General features: G+C 36.8%; 1 protein-coding gene and 1 long non-coding RNA gene across 2 annotated transcripts in view; one reads left to right on the top strand and one right to left on the bottom strand.

Moving 5' to 3' along the window:
- LOC134751170 (inactive dipeptidyl peptidase 10) overlaps positions 1-12,994 on the bottom strand; it is a 348,960-nt gene that overhangs the window by 233,540 nt on the left and 102,426 nt on the right. The window lies entirely within an intron of this gene.
- Positions 1-12,994, top strand: part of LOC134751181 (uncharacterized) — a 456,797-nt gene that overhangs the window by 414,079 nt on the left and 29,724 nt on the right. The window lies entirely within an intron of this gene.

The following is a 12,994-nucleotide window of genomic DNA, read 5'->3' as shown; positions in this document are numbered from 1 at the left end:
TGGCTTAACGAGAAAAAAATAATCTGTGTTTTAACCAAAGTTGCTTTAAAAACTGCATGCATTGTTCTAAACGATCATAAAGTTGATGCAACAAAGTATTGTCTAGTTAAAGAGATTTTAGGCCTCTTCTATCTCATTCATTAGATCAATTCGACCTGCGACACCAAACTTGCTTCAGTATTTCCAATTTCAGTTGAATTCCATACGGAAAATGGCTGTTTATATGAACCTGGGCTTGCTATTGTAGAAACTGAAACCGTAGGAAACTTAAAAAAAAACTAGTGGCTCTGTAAGCTGACCTCGAGAACACCCATCGCTCAGGCATTTTGTATCTATTAAATCGCCATGTATTATGTAAATATCTAACCTACTCACCAAATTTCACGAGAATCGGTTGAGAATTGCGACCTGTAGGCGAGAACAGCTGGACATACGAAAACATTTTTACCCAAGTAGAAAGGGAGAGACTTAGCTCGTGCTGCGCTCTCGCTGACTCAAAAACTTGTATGAACTCGTAAAACGAACAAAGAATAGTGGCATGTTTATTTGTCGTTAGTTACAACAACCGCCGCGCATTACTCGTCGCTGTTGACCTTTGACGTCGTTTAATCTCCACTGGGGCGTTTGATTCAATCGAAACTACGGTGTTTCATTAAAAAAGGCTTTGTCGCGACCGCGGTAGTTATTGCGAGACATCAAGTGTCGAGGTAAATAAATTGGAACTTTATTAACTGACGTGAAGCTTCACGCGAACATGGGCAGTATTTTTAACAAACTGATTAATGTACCGCGCCGTTGCGGTTGAGATTATGAATGCTAATTATAGGGGTATTTGCATGGCTATTTTAGAAAATATGATTGCATTAAGTTGCCATGGCTCTATTTAAAATGTATGGAAAAGGCGGTGATTAAGTAACAGACGTAACCGCAGACATAAAGTAACATTTTTTATTGAGACGAGCGTTGCAGCAGTGGGAAATGAGTCCACTGTGTTTTTTTTTTGAAAAGTTGCAAATTGCTGTCGCTTGTCGTTGCCACGCATTACTGTTGCGAATAGAACGTTCAATCCGGCACTCGCCTTGTTAAAAAGATTGACAGTGACACTGCCCGTTTTCCGCTTCTGTAACGATTATTGATGTGCCGTCGGAAAGTTTTGAAAAAACGCAAAATTTTCACATGGAAAATTTCAAAAACTCATATTTTTCTATGGGAATCGAAATTTTCCATTTCCAAAATGAAAGTTTCCTTTGTTTCCTGTGGAAATTTCCGGGAACCTTTCTAACTTTTTGGAAACTTGCGTATGCGACTTGAATATAGTCAGGATAGGTGATGCGACACTAAATATGTGTATTGCACTCTTGTGTAGGTACGTACATTTATAACAAAAGTGGACTAAACAGCCATGTCTGCAGGCGTATTGTAGATGGCTTTATCCACGTGATAATAGTTATTTGTTATACAAGGGTGCAAAGTTGTATTTTACCCGCGAGTGTGGAATTGAAACACGAGGAAGCGAAAGGATTCTATAGTTGAACCACGAGCGAAGCGAGTGGTTCTAAAATAGAATCCTGAGCGTAGCTAGTGTTTCAACACACGAGAAGTAAAATACATTTGCACCCGTGTGTAACACAAAACTTTTCCCCTCACCGAAAGTGCAACATCCACAGGTGTTAGATCATCTTTATCAGTGGAATCACTTATTTTTGTACGATATTATAACAGAAAACACAGGAAATTCTGATTTTTACGTGAGTTTTTTGTTGACAATGTTGACATCTTCGTTCTGACGTATGAAATGTCAACGATGCGTTTTGAAATTGCATCGACTCAACTTGTGCGTTGAGAATTATATTTAACATCACTATAAAAAATCTAGCGTTTCTTATGGAATTTTAAGGTTTATGACTTAAAATTATTAAATAAAGCTAAATTTGGTATTTTTTATTAGATTCTCAAACCATTTATTTAATGATAATTAATATCGAATGAACCATTATTATGAGCGTTTTACGTTTTGTTATCTGTCAAGCTACTTAAACACGCTCCATTCAAGGTCAAATTACTTTCCCCACTAGTGGATAAAATGCGTTTTTCCCCGCTTGTTTTAAAGGATAAAAGACGGCTTTCCGAGCTAGTGAGGGGAAAAATATGTGTCACTTTTTAACACCACGCAATAGACGTTATTAACGTCACGTCACTTAAATGCGACCATCATACACGCACTGGACCCTGGCGAGTCAAATATGATCCCACATCGAGGTTTAGTGCGGCATCTCACACATTAAATTCAATAACTTCATTAAATTATCTATTTTAATTGACGCTGGGTAACAAGAGCTATTAATAGCAACGAGGATAACCAAATATCGGAAAACAGGGTGATTTAATATTCCATTACCGCGTTACAATGTTTAACAACAGCAACAAATAGGGAGGCGTAATTAATTTCGTATATGTCTATTTAATTGACATGCATGGAGCATCAGGCTATTGATTTTAATATGAAAGTCTCGTTTAATTATTTGGAGCCGAAGGACGAGTACCTTTATTTAATATAAAATAATTAGAAAATGTTAGGTTTTTGTAAACTCTTCAACTATTTGCTCACTTATTCGGTAGTCAACCACATACCAAATACTCTGTTCTAGAGATTAAGGTACGAGCCCAAAAAGTCACCTGTTTTTAGGCCTACTATAATTTCTTAATAATTGTAAGAGCGTCAATCTACCACAGTATTCGATTATCAATAAAATAAATAGGTATCCGTCCGCACCGCCTTGGAAAATGGCATTTAAATTTTATCAGCAACGATCCGTTATTAATGCGGTGTAGCCGCGAAACGCTTAATTTCTGGCTTGATGAGATTACCGGCCGCGGCCGGCGGACGCGAGGCTGGCGTTAATTACATTCTGTCAAGTTATTCACTAAGTCGACAAGATAGATAGATAGATAGATAAAACGTTTATTTGGATGCTGCAAAACACACAATTTTAGTGTAAAGTATAAGTAGGTACATTGCAGTCAGAACAAAACTTAACTACTAAATTAAATTAACAAAAAAAATTTTACTTAAACACCAAATATTAGTTTTTAGTGGTTAGCTGCACGCTGTGTGCATTGCAGCAACAACAAAAGGGTTCCGACTCAGCTATACGCTCCACTCTATTGAGCGGAGCACTGATATTCTGCCGGAACCCAGATCACGTTACAGTTAGGTAAATATGACGGTGATAAGTATACGGTACTGTAAAAAGTGTGTAGTTGAGTGGTGTTAGAAAGTTCTGAAATAAAATACATAAATAAAACAGAAAATAAGCATAAACATAGAAATAAAAATAGTAGTGGCCATAAAATAAGAGTGAGAAAGCGCGAAAGGTTCGGTACAAGATCTCATAGCAATACCGATTAGATCCTGAAATCAGCAACCAAAAAGCCGTATGGTATCCCTGTTTTTTGTTTTTCAAGCAGTATCTTTTTAAACTGGTGTTTAAAAGTTTGCTTATTTTTGAGCCGTCTTACAGGTGGAGGGATATCATTCCAGCATTTGGTCGCGAGATACCGGAAACAACCGGTAAATGCAATCGTTCTATGAGGGTACATTTCTAAGAGACAACGCCGAGTTGACCTAGTGTCATGACGGTTGTGAAATTTTGAAATGTTAATCTTGGAAAAGAGATATTCCGGAAATTTATTGTTTAAGACGCCAAAGAGGAGACATGCAAGATGTAGGTGTCGCCGAGAAGACATATTCAGCATGGACGATTTGTTCAAATACGGGGTGATATGGCTTCTAGGGGGTATAGAGTAACAAAATCTATAACACGCATTTTGTACTCTTTGTATTAAGCGACGAGTTTTATGTTGCAGGCGTGGTCCATAAAGTATATCACCATAATTCAAGGTCATAGACTGCGCGCCGTCTGGTATAAGTTCTAATTAAGCTTTTTTTTTACCAAGTACCTACAAAGATGAGCATTGAGCAACCAAAGGGATCGCCACAATTCGTCCTTTCGATCTGCCAATTTGGTGCAAAATTCGTAAATACAAAAGCAAGATGATTGAGTTACAAGTAGCAAAAGTAGAACTTAGTAACTGAGATATTAAACATATGTTTCAGAATCAGATGTATCCTACCAATCTCTTTACAAATAGTAGCTCTGTGAGCTGCAGACTTCGCGAAAAGGAGACCTTTGCTTTCGCTTGGTTAGAAAAATCGTAAAATAATAAATACATTTTGGAAATAAATATGAACATTCTCATGCATGTGCGCATACATACATAAATATCCTCTCATCTTAAAGGCATGACATAGGTGAGTATACATTTTTTTTTGACGCAGGGGTAAATGCGTTTACGCATCTCGCCCCCCGGGCAATAGCCCATTGGGGGGGTGGTATGTGGGACTCGCTCCTCCCTAGGCTCTCTCTGCTAGTCAGAGGGAGAGGAGGAGAATACCCACTAACATCCCCTGCGGCGTTTCCGTCACCTGCCGTTGACGGGAGGCGCCATGTGATCGCTAGCATTCTAACCACGACACCTCCCCATAGGTAAGTATAACTAACTTACATAAAGTACCCAATTATGTACTTATACTTATAATGTCAGCGACCGTCGTCCGTCGTGGATAAACAAGAAGCGATTTTTTTTAAATTTAATTCATATGTTAATTTGAATCAAATATCATTTATTCATGTTTGACATAACCATGTCTTTTTCGTCATTCAGTTAATAATAAAGCTTCCATGAGGCAGCAGGGTTAACTTAATTTAGAAGAATAAAACAGAGTTGTTATATTACAAAACGTTCCAACGAAATTCAAATGAGATTGAAAAGTCAACTCAATTCAAACACCGTAAAGTTGTTTTTACAGTGGAACTGTTGTTCGAAATATGACCAGAATTTAAGGTAACAATTTACAATTTTGTGACTCGGGTTGGATGTTAATTAGTTTTTCGTAAAATAACCTTACTTATTGTTTGAAGGTTAATTGATGTTTTACCTGTAATTAAATTTATTCGGAGGAGAATTAGATAGGTAGGTACCTTTGGTAAACTCTTACCGTCCTAGTTATACGAAGTCACGATTAAATGTAATGATACCTGTATGTTCATTCCTCGTCACCAGCAAAAACGCTTTGCATACCAAATACCACCAGTGGATAAGGACAACCAACACCAATAAAATCTAATAAGAAAAGTTGCACCGTTCAAAATAAATACTTTGTATTATCACGCAGCTAGTCCTCTCCCATTGATCGCAAAACCAAGCGCACCAAATAAGACCTGGTTTCAAACTAAAAGTAAACACTAGTTTAACTTCGAGCGAGCTTAACTCTAGCATCTAATGCAGCCTTATCTTGGCAGTTAAAAATACAGGCACCTAAATTAAATACAAATACCTATTATATAATAAAGGTGGTTACAGCCACGACAAAGCCAAAATGACGTAATAAACAAAGAAGTTTATGAATTGTAGATTTATTAATAACCATAAGATAATTTATTGAAGTAAAACTTCTTTAGGCGCGACTAGAGGGTAACTCAGATTTTTTTTCTGACGGAAGTAACGCTCAGTAGTGACACACGCACAATAGGACACATGTCAAAGTACATAGCGATAAACGTCAAAGAAGTTTTACTTCAATCGCGCGTAAAGATTACACGCACACACTTTCTTTTATTCTTATTTTTTATGTAAACATAATACATTTTCATTCTACAAGGCAATGTGCGCTTCATTTCCCTTTCTCGTTTCCTGACTACTAGGTACCAATGTCTGAAGTCCACATGTCACCGCTTCAAACTGTTTTAGCCGAGCTGTGAGCGAGTTGAGTTTGCCTTGCAAACTGCAACAGAACTGCGAGGCTTCGCACAGTACCACGAGTAGTTTGTTTCCAACTTAATCTGAATGTATTAAGCAGCCCGAGCTAGACAAAAAGATTCATTAAGATGTTTTATATTTTAATTACTGAAGAAGCCTTTATGTTTTGCGCATTTCTTAGGCACAAAAGCTTTCTTCTTAGCACAATAATTTGATATACTTTACGGTTCTTAAAAAGTACCAATCCCTTCGTTTTCTTTTATATTAGTTGTAGAAGGGACATTTATGATATGAATTACTTTTCCTTGCCTTTCTTGTTTATTGACCTAATAGCGACGCGTGAATAAAGCGTAATGCTTTCGTATGTCCGTCCGGATGTTTTCCTCTACTGATCGCATTTCTCAAGCGATATCTTAAAATTCTGTAGACTGGTCGATAACTCGATATATGTTTCTTTTCTCAATTCAGTTTTTTTTTTTTTTTATTGAGGATTTAGACTCGTGAGTTTTACAGGTCACAAAGCCACTTGTTTATTGGCTTTTGAATTAAAAACAAACATATAATAGTAAGCTGTTCCATATAATATAACAAATAGATTGCATTGGTGCACACCTAACAATTAGTTTATTTTACTGACAGTGACAGCAGGGAGCGGCCACCATTCGTTCCGTGATGAAAACATCTAATACTTACATCGAACTGTGTTAATGCGAAATATGGGTCAGACATCATTTTGAAATTTTTACTAAAAGAATGTTTGTTTACTGCATGCAATCTACTAGAGGAATCCTGACAAATTGATGAGGATGGTACTTTGTAAGTAAGGACAAATTGATAAGTAGGTACTAAACATTTTTTTCACGACCCGAACCCGGATATGTTCTTAAACTACGTCTAACCAAAAGAGTGGTAGGGTACGAAAGGAGTGCCTGGTGTCCGTTAGCTCGTTAGGTGGACGACATTAGGAAAACTGCGGGTCACTTCTGGATGAGATTGGCTCAGGAGCGGGATAAGTGGCGTACTTGAAGAGAAGCCTATGCTCAGCAGTGGGTGATAAAAGGCTGATATGATGATGATGACGATGAGGGCACAGTGATATGTCATCTTGCTCGAATCTGGAGGAGCCCAACTAGGGAATTACCTCCATCTTACAGAAGATGACAGCCATAATAGCTCTTCTACTTTGTAGGTATGTAATGCTGTGTTCCTGATGCCTAACGCAGAGTACTACGTAAGCGAACAACACGCGAAGCGAAGCGATGCGGCGCGGGGTGAATCAATCCTTTGATACTTATAGAAGTGTCCTACGTGGGCAGTCTCGTTGCGAACGCGAACGCCGTGGGCCCGCCGCGCCGCGCAGCGCAGCTTCGCTTCGCGTTCGCGAGTTGTTCGCTTACGTAAGTCGTAAGACGCAGCGTTAGGTTTCCAGTGCTCGCAAGGACGAGTCAGCAACACGTATGTAACACTACCAGAATTGCATGGGCCCATGGGTTGCGGTGTCTGATAAACATCAGGCGGGCCGCACGCTTTTTACCAGTATATACCAGTATAATAAAAAAACCCGAAAAAATATCAACCATTTCAAATAAAACAATACCCTTCCTTATCTGTTCGATAAAAACAAATAGTAGCAATACAGTTACGAAACTTTATAGTAATACTTCCACAGCGCCACCTGACTTTATTTGCACTAACTACACCGAAACCTCCTGAAAACTTTAGTTTTCAGGAAATACGTGAACGCCGCTCGTCGGCAGATGGCGCCGCACTGCAGGGTTTCGCTACTCTTCGCTAGGTGGCGCTGGAAGTAATGTCATATAGTTGGAATTAGTAATGTTGACAACAACGTTGAAAGTTTTTTTCCAAACAGAAAATATAATAAAGGAATAGTACATTTCGATGCTAGTGCGGAAAGTATGTCATTACTTCACGAGTACCGAGTGTAAGATTCATACAAATAATATGTTAAAAGTTGGTGGAATTTATGTTATTGAAGTATGCAATAGCATGTTTTGTCAATTAAATATATATAATTAATATTATATTCGAGTAACAACCAACTTATTACAGCATTATTGTTATCAAAGTGAAAACAACTTTAATGTCATGGAAATAGAGATCATGGTTTTTTTTTAGCTGAATCTCAATATTCTGGTCTATGCCAATGATGGTTGTTACTTTAAAAAAAGTTACAATTGCAAATATAGTTGGTCAAGCAAATCTTGTCAGTAAATAAGAACAAAAAACTATACTCATCCTTTTCTTTTGGGTGCTAGTACTAGTGTAAGACAAAGATAGTATTATTATCTCTGTCTTTGTTTGAAATGAGACAGTCCCTTGACAGACTATATTTAATTGGTTAACTAAACAATATTTATATAAAAATTAGAATGTACAAAATATAGTTAATATTATTATTTCAGTAGATTTAATTTTATTATAAGTTTGGTATTTCTTATGCAACTTTATTGCCAGCGAGAACTGTTTAACTTTTTAAAAGTCGCGCGGTTTGCTTTGGCGCGAATTTGAAATGTTTAAAAAAAGTTAGGTTAAAGTTATGGGATGATTGATTTGAAGCTTCTTCTTGTTACATGTATCGATACATATTGGATGAGAATTAAATTATTTTAAGTAATACAACTGAAGTCTTTGATTGGAATTTGTTTCACGAGATATCTCGTGAAGTAATGACATACTCGCCAACGGCTCGTGGCAAGACTCGGGACGAGTGAAGAATTACATTTCCGCACGTGTATCGAACGACGTTTTTTAATACAGTTGCGAAAAAATAAGAAAAGCAACAAGTAATGAACGGAATGTGAAACTTTTATATTATTAATTCTGTGACATCATTGACATTATGAAGAAGTGTTTTTCTAGCTTTTATTCGACTAGAAATGATTTTGTTATTATTATTGAACCCACTTCAATGAAAGTTATTTTTTTCAAATGCATGTTCTATAAGACAGAAACAATTTTATTGTAAATATTAAAACATTGTACTATTATTACCTAAATATCGTTACTTATGATTATTTGTGTATCGTATATTTATAAAAACAATATCGAATGTTGCCTTTGGAAACTTAAAACATTCTTGCAGTAAGAAAATACGCCTCTTCTTTGACAGGCGTTCCGTTCCATTCAGACAACTTATTAAGAACGGTTTTTCAACATTAAAAATAAACAAGTTATAATACTTATAATGATGAAGAGGTAAGTAATAAAATATGAAATATGCATATTTTTCGTATTCTTACATTAACAGTAGGTTTTTATGTTTATTACGACGTTTGAATGAAACTAATATTAACACTCATCAATAAGTAGTCATTTGAACCACAAGCTTACCAAAATATTACTGAAAACACCAAGAAGCCAACTACGTAAAATAGTAGGATTAATAACAGGACATAACACACTAAACAAACACCTACATAATATGGGTAAAACTGACAGCCCCATGTGCAGAGCGTGCATGGAAGAAGAAGAAACAACAAAACATATTCTCCTAGACTGTAAACAGGTAGAAGTATATAGCAGCAAATACCTAGGGAATCCATGCACACTAAAGGAGGCAACTAGCAACCTGAAGATTTTGCTAGGCTTCATGGAGGAGCTGGGGTGGTTAGAGTAGCGCTACCTCGTTTCACGCAAAATAGGCACATTGGATGTCGATTTGCGGAAAATGCCCAGCAAAACTAACTAACCAACTAACTAAGTAGTCATTTTATTTATTTATTTTTTATTCCATCATTCAACAACTCATCATGAATTGGAACAAGTAAAAATTTAAAAAAATTGGAAAAGTTAGCACTAGTTCGCGAAAACCAACTTTCCGCACGCTAAACAGCCACGAAAAGTAGCACTTTTTGAGCAACTTTATTAAAAACAAATTTGTGCTAACTTTTAACATACAATTAAACTAGCAATATTTGTATGGTCTCTAAATGTACTTAGACTTTTTTGATGAAATTTTTGATAAGTATAGAAATGTAAGAAGACGACATGTCATCTAAGGTTTAATTATTAAAAACACCCCAAGTTTTTGCGCACTCAACAATATCAACATTGTAAGTCAGTAGACTAGCACAATTTTTTTAAAATTAAAATACCGAAGCGGCGAAAAACATTTTATTATCCGATGTCCTTGCCAATCAGTTTACACTCCGGCTGTCGGTATCACGGGGAAGTGTTTATGCGAGTATGCCCCAATAATTGGATCTGCAACACGGTGGTTGAATATGGGTCACGTCAAACAATGTTAACAAAAAAGGGCTCTATTTACCGAGCGCAAGTTCCATGGGAAATACGAACGCAAATATAACATATTATACTGGAACTGACGAATGGTATTCTACCAGCTTCTATGAAATAGTTATTTGTTATACAAGGGTGCAAAGTTGTATTTTACCCGCGAGTGTAGAATTGAAACACGAGCAAGCGAAAGGATTCTATAGGTGAACCACGAGCGAAGCGAGTGGTTCTAAAATAGAATCCTGAGCGTAGCTAGTGTTTCAACAGACGAGAAGTAAAATACATTTGCGCCCGTGTGTAACACAAAACTTTTCACCTCACTATAGCGAGGAAAGTGCAACATCCACAGGCGTTAGATCATCTTCATCACTGGAATCACTCATTTCTTTACGATATTATAACAGAAAACTCTGGAAGTTGTGTATTTTTACGCGAGTCGGTGAGAAAAGGTTTTAAGTAAAAAATTTGTTGACAATGTTGACATTTCTGATGTATGTAACGATGCGTTTTGAAAATGCATCGACTCAACTTGTGCGTTCAGAATTATATTTAACATCATTATAAAAAAAAACGTTTCTTATGGAATTTTAAGGTTTATGACTTAAAATCATTAAATAAAGCTAAATTTGGTATTTTTTATTATATTCTCAAACCATTTATTTAATGATAATCAATATCGAACGAACCATTATCATGAGCGTTTTACGTTTTGTTATCTGTCAAGCTACTTAAACACGCTCCATCCAAGGTCAAATTACTTTCCCCACTAGTGGATAAAACGCGTTTTTCCCCGCTTGTATTGAAGGATAAACGACAACTTTCCGAGCTAGTGAGGGGAAAATATTTTTTATTAGTGTCGGTAAACGGGTGACGCTGGTTCGATTCCAGCTCTTGACACTGGAGGCTTTGGTCATTTTTTTTCTTTCGTATATGACATTTATTTCAGTTGAATGATATCATGGATGTCAGCATTATGAAGACTCCAAAACTTACGGTAAGGTATGATAAGGAATTTAATTTCAGTACCATTTCGTACCTTGTCAGCTTGTCACAGTGACAATATTATGAGGTCCCTAGCGACATTCATATTGATTGTCACTGTGACAAGGTAAAAAATGGTACTGAAATTAAATTCTTTGTTTATACAGGGTACCATGCTGATTCAGAAGAACAAAAAGAAGCAAACAAAAAAAAAGCAAGTTGATATTAAAATGTTGAAGCGAAAAATCCTTATATCATGAATAAAATGTTGACCATTCGTTATTTGTAAAATAGTGTTACGATGTTTTCTTACCTTAACAATTTTTGCCAAAAATTTCATTTTTTGGTACAAGCTCTGACTGTAGTTTTCTTTCCACATGCAATTATTACTCAACACAACAAACACAATTAGTTTGCGTTGATTTATCACAGAGTTCCCATGGCCTCCTGTCTCCATCATCAGATCAGCTTCATGTCGTCATAATATTGCACTGTCATCCGATTTAATGCAAAATTTTAACCCAATCGGAAATCAGAAAGTTGGTCAAAAGCTTCCAAGATTTTGTAATAAATCATAATAACGTGAGAGCAATTTCCATTTGTTTGTTTGATACCTTTTCACTGATATACACTGAATTCCACACAGGCTCTGCCGGTACCTACTACCTACACATTGAGGAAGCTACAAAAAAATCAATCTTGAAAAATCATCTCAAGAAATTTTGCATAACAATACGGCAGCCACTTAAAAATTAACATTTCCCAACCCCAGAGGATATAATTATCCTTGAACTTCGACATCAAAGCTCTCCCAGATATAAAAGATATAGATAAAATATATGATAAGACGGACACGGCGTTTCGAGTTTCCGGACATCCATCACGGGTGAAATTGAGTAGGGGAAAAAATGGAACTACCGAAAGTGTATGATAGATTATGAGGAGGCGAGAAAAACTAATTTACTAGAGCCCTAGTGTTAAAGATTAAGGGCCGCCCAGACCGTTAGTTATCTAGATTAGGCTTTAACCTGTGGGTTAATGGGACCCAAAGATACTAACCCACTTTTTAGAGTATATAACTACGACTTATCGTCTATTGTATTATCTAAAAGTCACAACATATTGATGGTGCCTCCATACTTGTATAGTCATTACATAAAGTCTATAATAGAAGGAAGAATAGAAAAAAGGAGAGGCAGAGGAAGACCGAGACGTGAATTGTTGGACCAAGCCAAAGAGAAAATCAACGTAGTGACGTATCAGGAGCTCAAAACAGTGGCAGAAAGAAGAACGGAGTGGCGGTTACTCCACCGACAAGAGCCAGGCTCTTAAGAGTTATGATGATGAACTACGACTTATTGTCTATTGTGTTTTAGAGTCACAACATATTGATGGTGCCGCCATACTTGAATAGTAGGTAAATACGACAGCGCGTCCACCCTGTATCAGCTGCGTTTACGTTTACAACTTATAGTCATGTTACAAATAAATTACAAATAAATATAATAATATACCTACAGTCAAAATATTACTACTACGGGTGCTATAGGTTGACTTAGGATACATTGAATGGTGTGGCTCGCAGCGTCCGTAAATCGCTATAATATTATAAATGCGAAAGAAACTGTCTCATCTGTCTGTGTATGTCTGCATATGTTACCTCTTTACGCTGAAACCGCTGAATCGATTAAGATAAAATTTGGTATGGATATGGTTTGAGGGCTGAGGAAGGACATAGTTTTTATCAATGTTTACTTACAGAGCCCCAACAAAATGCCTCGGTAACAAAATGCTACTAGGGAATCATCATTTAACACAGACGATGTCGCGGGCAGAAGCTGTATAGTGCTTTATAAAGCGGAGCCTGTGGGACTGCTACTTAATTGCACCGAATGCATCTGAGGTCTGCCATTGCACCGAATGCACCTGACACAAT

This window comes from Cydia strobilella, chromosome 21 (assembly GCF_947568885.1).
Source record: "Cydia strobilella chromosome 21, ilCydStro3.1, whole genome shotgun sequence".
NCBI classification, from domain to species: domain Eukaryota; kingdom Metazoa; phylum Arthropoda; class Insecta; order Lepidoptera; family Tortricidae; genus Cydia; species Cydia strobilella.
The sequence above is the reverse complement of the archived record's forward strand: the minus strand, read 5'-3'. Positions and strand labels throughout refer to the sequence as shown.